The sequence below is a fragment of the Octopus bimaculoides genome, chromosome 1 (genome assembly GCF_001194135.2).
Source record: "Octopus bimaculoides isolate UCB-OBI-ISO-001 chromosome 1, ASM119413v2, whole genome shotgun sequence".
NCBI classification, from domain to species: domain Eukaryota; kingdom Metazoa; phylum Mollusca; class Cephalopoda; order Octopoda; family Octopodidae; genus Octopus; species Octopus bimaculoides.
Window position 1 is genome coordinate 109,231,119 of NC_068981.1, and position 7,900 is coordinate 109,239,018.

Genomic DNA, 7,900 nt, shown 5'->3' on the forward strand with positions numbered 1-7,900 from the left:
CCACTCATAATATGAAAGAGTACTGGTGGAATGTCTCTGTGAAATTCTCAATAAAATGTAAACATAATAGATCAAATATAGTGATTTAGGACAGAGAAGAGAAACTAGGTACTGTAGCGGAAATCAGTTATCCAGCAGATATCAACATAAAGCTAAAGATTAGTGAAAGAGAAAACACTTATGCCAAACTATTGAGAAATCTACAGCTACTCTATTTAAAAATTCTGGTTTATATCTGAAATTATTGAGTCACTGAGATATGTAACAAACTACCTAAGCACTAATTTTGAGAAACTAGGCTTCTCAAAACCAGAAAGGAGAAAGCTAATTAGAAAATTACAGATTCAAGCCATCACTGGAACTATCAAAATTTGTAAAACTTCCCAAGAGTTTAGCATTTATGTATATATGCACATGTCTAGACATGCAGCCATATGCATGAGAAAGCATACATAAAACAAAACATACAAGTCTGCACAAGCATTGACTCCAAATATTGCACACATTCACACAAACATGCACAAATACCCTGTTGATGCTGTTGAAATTCCAATGAAGGAACCTCATATCTAGGTTAGAAACTGGCTTTCTCTCTCTTTACTGATAAGAAATCTTGAATTAAAACTGAATAACAAGCAAGCAAGCATATATACATGCATGCATCCCACCATCCCCCACCCCACCCACACACACATTTTCCTCCAAGTCACTCCTCAACAGAAATCTGATCTTGTCACCACCTGCAGGCACAAGACATTTCAGACCTTTTACATTGTAAAAGATCTGCATTGTACCATTTCCAAGTGGGAGAGGGCCGCATGATAAAACACATATGCATGAAATACGGTTACTTGTCCACTTTACACTGAATTTTTTGCAGTTTTTCTTAATTTTATTTGTCTTAGTATGAAATTTTGTCTTAGTATGAAATTGTATTTGTCTTAGTATGAAACTAGTAACCTAGAAAATTGTTGAGGGCTGCAGGTTGACCATGCATTTTTTACAACTACCAACTTACAAAGAGAGTAATTTTAATATCATCCACACACACTTGTATACATACTACAATATATCATCAATGAATAAAACCACATCTGCACATCACCCAACACTTTGTTGCATTTGGCACATAAATGGATTACACTCTATGTTAACACCCCCCCGCCCCACACACACACTCACACAAAACACACAAAACACACAAAGCAAAGACTACATTCTCTGTTAGCTGGACACGCAAAATAATATAAACTAGGCTACACACTGTTACCAACATACACACAAAAACATACACAAATTCATCAACTCACACCAATTAATTTGACCATACAATACCACACATATTATGCAACCACTCAACACCATCAGAACTGCATAGACACACACACACACACATGTATGTATATATGTATGTATGTATGTATGTATGTACACATATACCTATCTGCCAAACTGCAGTCACACTCATGGATAAAGACAATATACATACACATTGATCCACACATACATAAACCTAAAACAGAGACAACAACCACAAATACACAAACGCCTGAAAGCTTACATACCTGAAACAGTATGAGAACACCACATACACACAGATATGCACAATACATATATACAAGTAAAAATATATGCACGCGCGAGTGCACACACACACACACACATGCACACACACACACACACACACACACACACACAACAATGACCAGATCATATATATATATGCATACATCAGGATGTAAATATATGTGTGTCTGTGCATGTGTCTATCATCTGTGAGTGTGTTTCCAATTTATCTTCTGTATTTGTTTCCAAGAAACAAGTATTTGTTTCATAAGATTGTATTTCACTTTCAATTTCAGTGTCTTCACATGTAATTGTTTGATAATATCTGTGCGCGCACACACACACACACACACACACACACACACACACACACACACCATATAGGTTTGTCTAGATTGAGATGTATTCACAATAGTTGCGCATGAACACACGCATAAATATAGCCTTATGAAAGTACAATTGTCTCCTCCATGGAAACAAGTAGACATATTGAAGTGATAAAAATCTAGAATCTGTCGATAAAATGGTGATTGATTAAGCTGACATAATTTGACTAGATCTATGCTCTCTTTGCTCTCCAGAGACATATTCTGTTTTGCTACAAAACATAATTATTGAAAATATCATACTGGTTTTCAGTTTACTATCATCAGAATATATGATGTAAAAGAGTTCATTTAAAAAATGATCTAAATATATGTGTTTGTAGTATAAATATATAGACAGACAAACATACATACTGAGAGACACATATACATGCAGATGCATACACACACTTATGCACACACACGTTTATATATATATATATATATATATATGTATATGTATAGTATAGGACAATCAGTAAATTATCATAATAGGACTCAGAGTTTCAAATGCTGAAGCTAAGAGCTGCTACGATGCATTTTCATCGGCTATTATGAAAATAGATGCTATTAAAAAACTGTTGAATAAAAAGGAAGTTACTCTAATAGGTAGGAAAAACTATAAAAGATAAAAAATACATGCAACCTTATTCCCACAATACATAGAAACCTCCTGCATTCATAATGTCAGCATATGTACACACTCCCACAAACATGTATATATACATGCCCATACACACAAACATATATGTGCATTTACGTACTCATACACATATCCATGCACACACATGCATATATATATACGTATAATGTACATATGTTTTTACTAGTGTATATTTCGCTATTTATAAGGACAATCCTCTAGCTTTCATTAAGAATACCAATGGACCAGCACAAGATTGGTTAAGGAAGGACATTATCCATTTTATGAAAACACTCAATCTTAGCATAACAATAGATACCAACCTGATGGCTGTCAATTTCCTTGACGTATCTCTGGATTTACAAAAGAATATTTACAAACCCTATAGAAAGCCCAACAATAGACTTAGTTATATTAATGAAGGTTCCTGCCCGCCCCCCACATAGTGTTTAAGAATTTAGCTAAGAATATTAATAGGAGAATTTCTAGCCTCTCTAATATAAACATATTTAATAATGCTGCCCCAGTATATAACAAAGCTCTTAAAGCTAGTGGATTTAAAGAGGAAATAGCTTACACACTTGCTGTTAGGACAGAAATAAGTAAAGAAAACATAGATACAGGAAAATTATCTGGCTCACACTCTATAATATAGGTAAATATTTAATATAGGTAAATATTTCTTGTCACTTATAGATAGACACTTTCCAATAAATCATAAATATATGAAACTCTTTAATAGGCATAACTTAAAAATTAGTTTTAATTCAATCAAAATTTTTAAAACAAAATTGCACACAACACAAAAAAACAACACAAAGCCGGCTGTTCCTGCAGAGATAAAGACTTGTGCCTGCTAAATGGAGCCTGTATGACCGAGGCCATTATTTATGAAACCACTGTAAATTCTATGAACGCTAAGAACACAGTTTCATCAAAGAGATATGTGGGTCTCACAGAGGGAAATTTTAAAGCAAAGTTCAATAATCACACCTTAAGCTTCAGGCACTGGGATAAACGAAAAACGACCAAATTATCCAGTCATATATGGTTCTTAAGAGAACAAGGTGTCATCTATAAGATTTACTGGAAGATCTTGGCAAGGTGTAAACCTTATACCAATGGTAGTGGTAAGTGCAGTCTTTGTGATATGGAAAGATGGTTTATCTGGAAAAGTTCCTTGGACCCTGCTAAATGTCTAAATTCAAGAACTGAACTTTTTCGATCATGTCCACACATGACAAAATACTTGTTACGGTTTTGGGCCCCACAAGATCATGGATAGAATCTGCATTTTTACTATGTTCCTGTATAAGCTTTCCATATGTCTTAACATTTTTTTATTGTTATATATATATTTTTTAAATTTTTTCCTTTTTAATTGTGTGATTGTATATGTGTGTGAGTATATGTATATGTTGCTGAGACCCCTTCGGTCATGACAGACCATGGGATTGTACCTAGAAAGTTACCCTTCCAGGCACAAGTTCAGGAAAGGTTGTTTATGGAAGACCAGCAGTCGCCCATGCATACCGGCCTCCCCTCTCCATGCCACCAGTGTTATCCAAGGGAAAGGCAAAGGCCGATACAGCTTGGCACCTGTGACGTAGCAATTCATTTCTACAGTTGAGTGTATTGGAGCAACATGAAATAAAGTGTCTTGCTTAAGAACACAACACGCAGCCTGGTCTGGGATTCAAACTCACAACCTCACGATCATAAGCTCAATGCTCTAACCACTAAGCCATGCGCCTTCACATGTATATGTATGTATATATTAAATGTGTATGTGTGTGCGTGTCTGTATATATGTGTACGCATGTATGTATGTATATGAGTGTAGTACTGTATCCGGTGCATAAGTGCAACTTTCATGCACTTTCTCCTTTTATACGTATATGTATATGCATATGCTTGTATATCTGCAGCTGTAGGTGTGTGATAGGAGAGTGTGTATATATATATATATATATATATATATATATATCTGTGTACATATGTACATATGTACATTATACGTATATATATGCATGTGTATGCGTGAATATGTGTATGAGTATGTAAATGCACATATACGTTTGTGTGTGGTGTATGGGCATGTATATATACATGTTTGTGTGAGTGTGTACATATGTAGACATTATGAACGCAGGAGGTTTCTATGTATTGTGAGAATATGGTTTTGTGCATTTTTTATCTTTTATATTTTTCCCTAGCTATAAGAATAACTTCCCTTTTATTCAACAGTTTTTTTATAGTGTCTATTGTCATAATAGCTGATGAGAATGCATTGTAGCTCTTAGCTCCAGCATTTGAAACTCTGAGTCCTATTATGACAATTTACTGATTGTCCTAAACTATACATATATATAAATTCCTCTATTTACTTAATATCAAGGTCTCTTTTGTTGTCATTTTATTATTATTATTATTATTAAGGGTGTCAAGACTCTTACATTGCTAGAAATAAGAACTAAAATGGTCTAATGCTGTAGGAAAAGCACATAAATGCAGCCCCTATGAGCATGTATGTTTGCATTTATGTGCTTTTCTTACCGTATTAGAGCATTTTAGTTCTTATTTCTAGCAATGTAGGTGTCTTGACACCCTCTGACACAGCCTGGCTCATAAGACCACACGCATCCCCTGATATGGAGACCATTCCACCAACCTGCCCACACCCTCTCCTCAACCCTGACCACATGCCTTAACTTGTCTCATAATCAGCCACCCAGTGAGGAGGGCACCACTCCCTCTGTGACTGCTGTGGAACTTCAGGATTGGCCTCAGTCCCTGGCATATTACTGCTAGCTTCATCCCCTTGTTCATTGCTGCTGGCTCCATCCTCCAATGCATTGATGATCCTGCACATGTCCAAAACATGATGTGGCATACTCTTTGTTTGACCCCTCTCATTGTTGCAGCTGCTGCTAATGGTGTCATCCTGCAACACAAGGTGAGTACTCTAGCCCGAAATATTACATCTCCCATTGCCATGGGATGAATATTCGGCAGCTTTTGCAGTTTGACTGACATGTGGTCAGGAAAACCAGTCACAAACGCTAACTTGACAGTTCATTCCAGTGTTTGTTTGCGTATCCCACAAGTTTAGCCAATCTCCTCATTTCATTAGCAAACACATCGACTTGTATACCCATCCACTTTGCTTTCCTCGGTCAACCATATGCCATGAATGGCTCTTCCGTAAAAGCATCCATCAGCCGGACTTCTATTTTTTTTTGCGCTTAACTAGCCTTTCTCTTCCTTTTCCAAGTATAGCACCAAAGCTGAACCATCAAGGTACAATAGTATAAAGCTCGCTAGGTCGTCTATACCATGTTTTGCCCCCAACTTAATTTTTTCAACCACACGACGATATCTCCCTCACTGCAAAATGGCCTAACATTCTCATTCAAAACACGGACCATACCCATTATTTTTTTTTTTCTAATGAGCTGAAATAGCTTGTGATGTGAAGGAGGAAATGACAAACAGAAAGAAGCAGAGAGAGAATTATGGAGGTCTTTCCTGACCACCTGGAAGGGGTAACTCACAGTGTCCATGTGGTCTGTCTGCTGCCATACCATCCAACAGGTCTGCTCTTGCACGCTGTCAACTGGGAACTGCTCACTGACAACTTGCAGATGCCTGCATGCCCATTGCAGCCCTTCTGGTGGGACCTACAGGCCCCACTTTCAACAGGACCTGTGTACTCCCTTACTTCCGGTCCTTCTCTCCAACACAGCCTGGCTCATAACACCAGCTTATGAAGCACAGGTATCAAATTTAACAGAATTTTAGTTCTCAGATTCTAGCTTCCAATGTCCAACTTGCTGTTACTTGAGGTCTCTGGGTGACACTTGGAACAGCTCATATAAAACAAGTCAGCAGCAGAGGCAGCAGATATGGTGGCAGTGGGAGATGTAGCAGTGGCAGGAAATGTAGAAGCAGTGGCAGTGAAGGCAAATGTGGAACCAGTGGCGGTGGCGGCAGTGGCAGCAACAACAACAACAGAATATTAAGTAAGTTGATTTCCTTCATGATTTCCGGGCTGCATTAAATGGATCACAAATTCATTTTTAAAGACATTATCTTTGTTAAATAGTTCTATATTTAAGAGATGAGGAATTATCAACATTATTTACAATTGACAGATATTTGTCCTCATCTTGTTTGTTGTTAACACAACATTTCTGCTGATATACCCTCCAGCCTTCATCAGGTGTCTTGAGAAAATTTCGAACCAAGGTTCTCATTCCTAAGGGATTTTTTCGATGTTGTTGTTGTTGTTGTTGTTATTATTATTATTATTATTATTATTATTATTATTATTATTATTATTATTATTATTCAGGTCACTGCCGGGAATCAAACTCGGAATCTTAACCACTACGCCATATACCCATGGCCAAAATTCCAAGTTCAATTCCAGGCAGTGACCTGAAAAATAACAGCAACAACAACAACAACATCCAAAAAAAAAACCTTAGGAATGAGAACCCAGGTTCGAAATTTCCCCAAGACACCTGATGAAGGCTGGAAGGTATATCAGCCGAAATGTTGTGTTAACAACAATCAAGATGAGGACAAATATCCGTCAATTGTAAATAATGTAAATAATGTATCTTTGTTAAAGTTTGAAATAAAAAAAAAAAACATCTACATATGTATGATCTATCTCTGTAAATTTATTTTCTCTTTTCGTATGAAAGTGGATAATCTAAATATATCCCACCATTTGGAGGATCTTTGTTGTCTCCACTGTAATATATGAATTCAAATACCCACATAAATGAAAATTCCCAAACAAGTGTTATATAACACAGACAGGTAGGTAATGGCTACAATCATATGATCATGGTTTTGGTTATATCTGCTTCATTAAAGCTGACCATGGGTTAAATAGCAACACCAACAAGACAAGGGTTGGCTGAAAAGTTCAGAGGCTGACCAAGATACTCTCATGGAATGTGACCAAATGAGGTTAATTTTACAACATTGTCCCCCTTATGGTTCACACACTTCTTCCATCAGTGTTACAGTTCTTGGATCCCATTGGTGAAGATTTCATCCAGTTGGTCAAAAAAGTCATCAACAGCAGATATGATGCCATCATCACTGCAATACTAGTTCCCAACCAAGTATTTTTTCAGATTAGGGAACAGATGATTGTGATATGGGGCCAAATCAGGAGAATAGAGAGGGTGATAAACTAGTTCAAAGCCACAGTCATGCACAACAGCCATTAAAATGAAGGACCTGTGTGCTAGAACGTCGTCCTGATGAAACAAAACCCTTTTCATCAGTTTTCCTGGGTCTTTGGTTT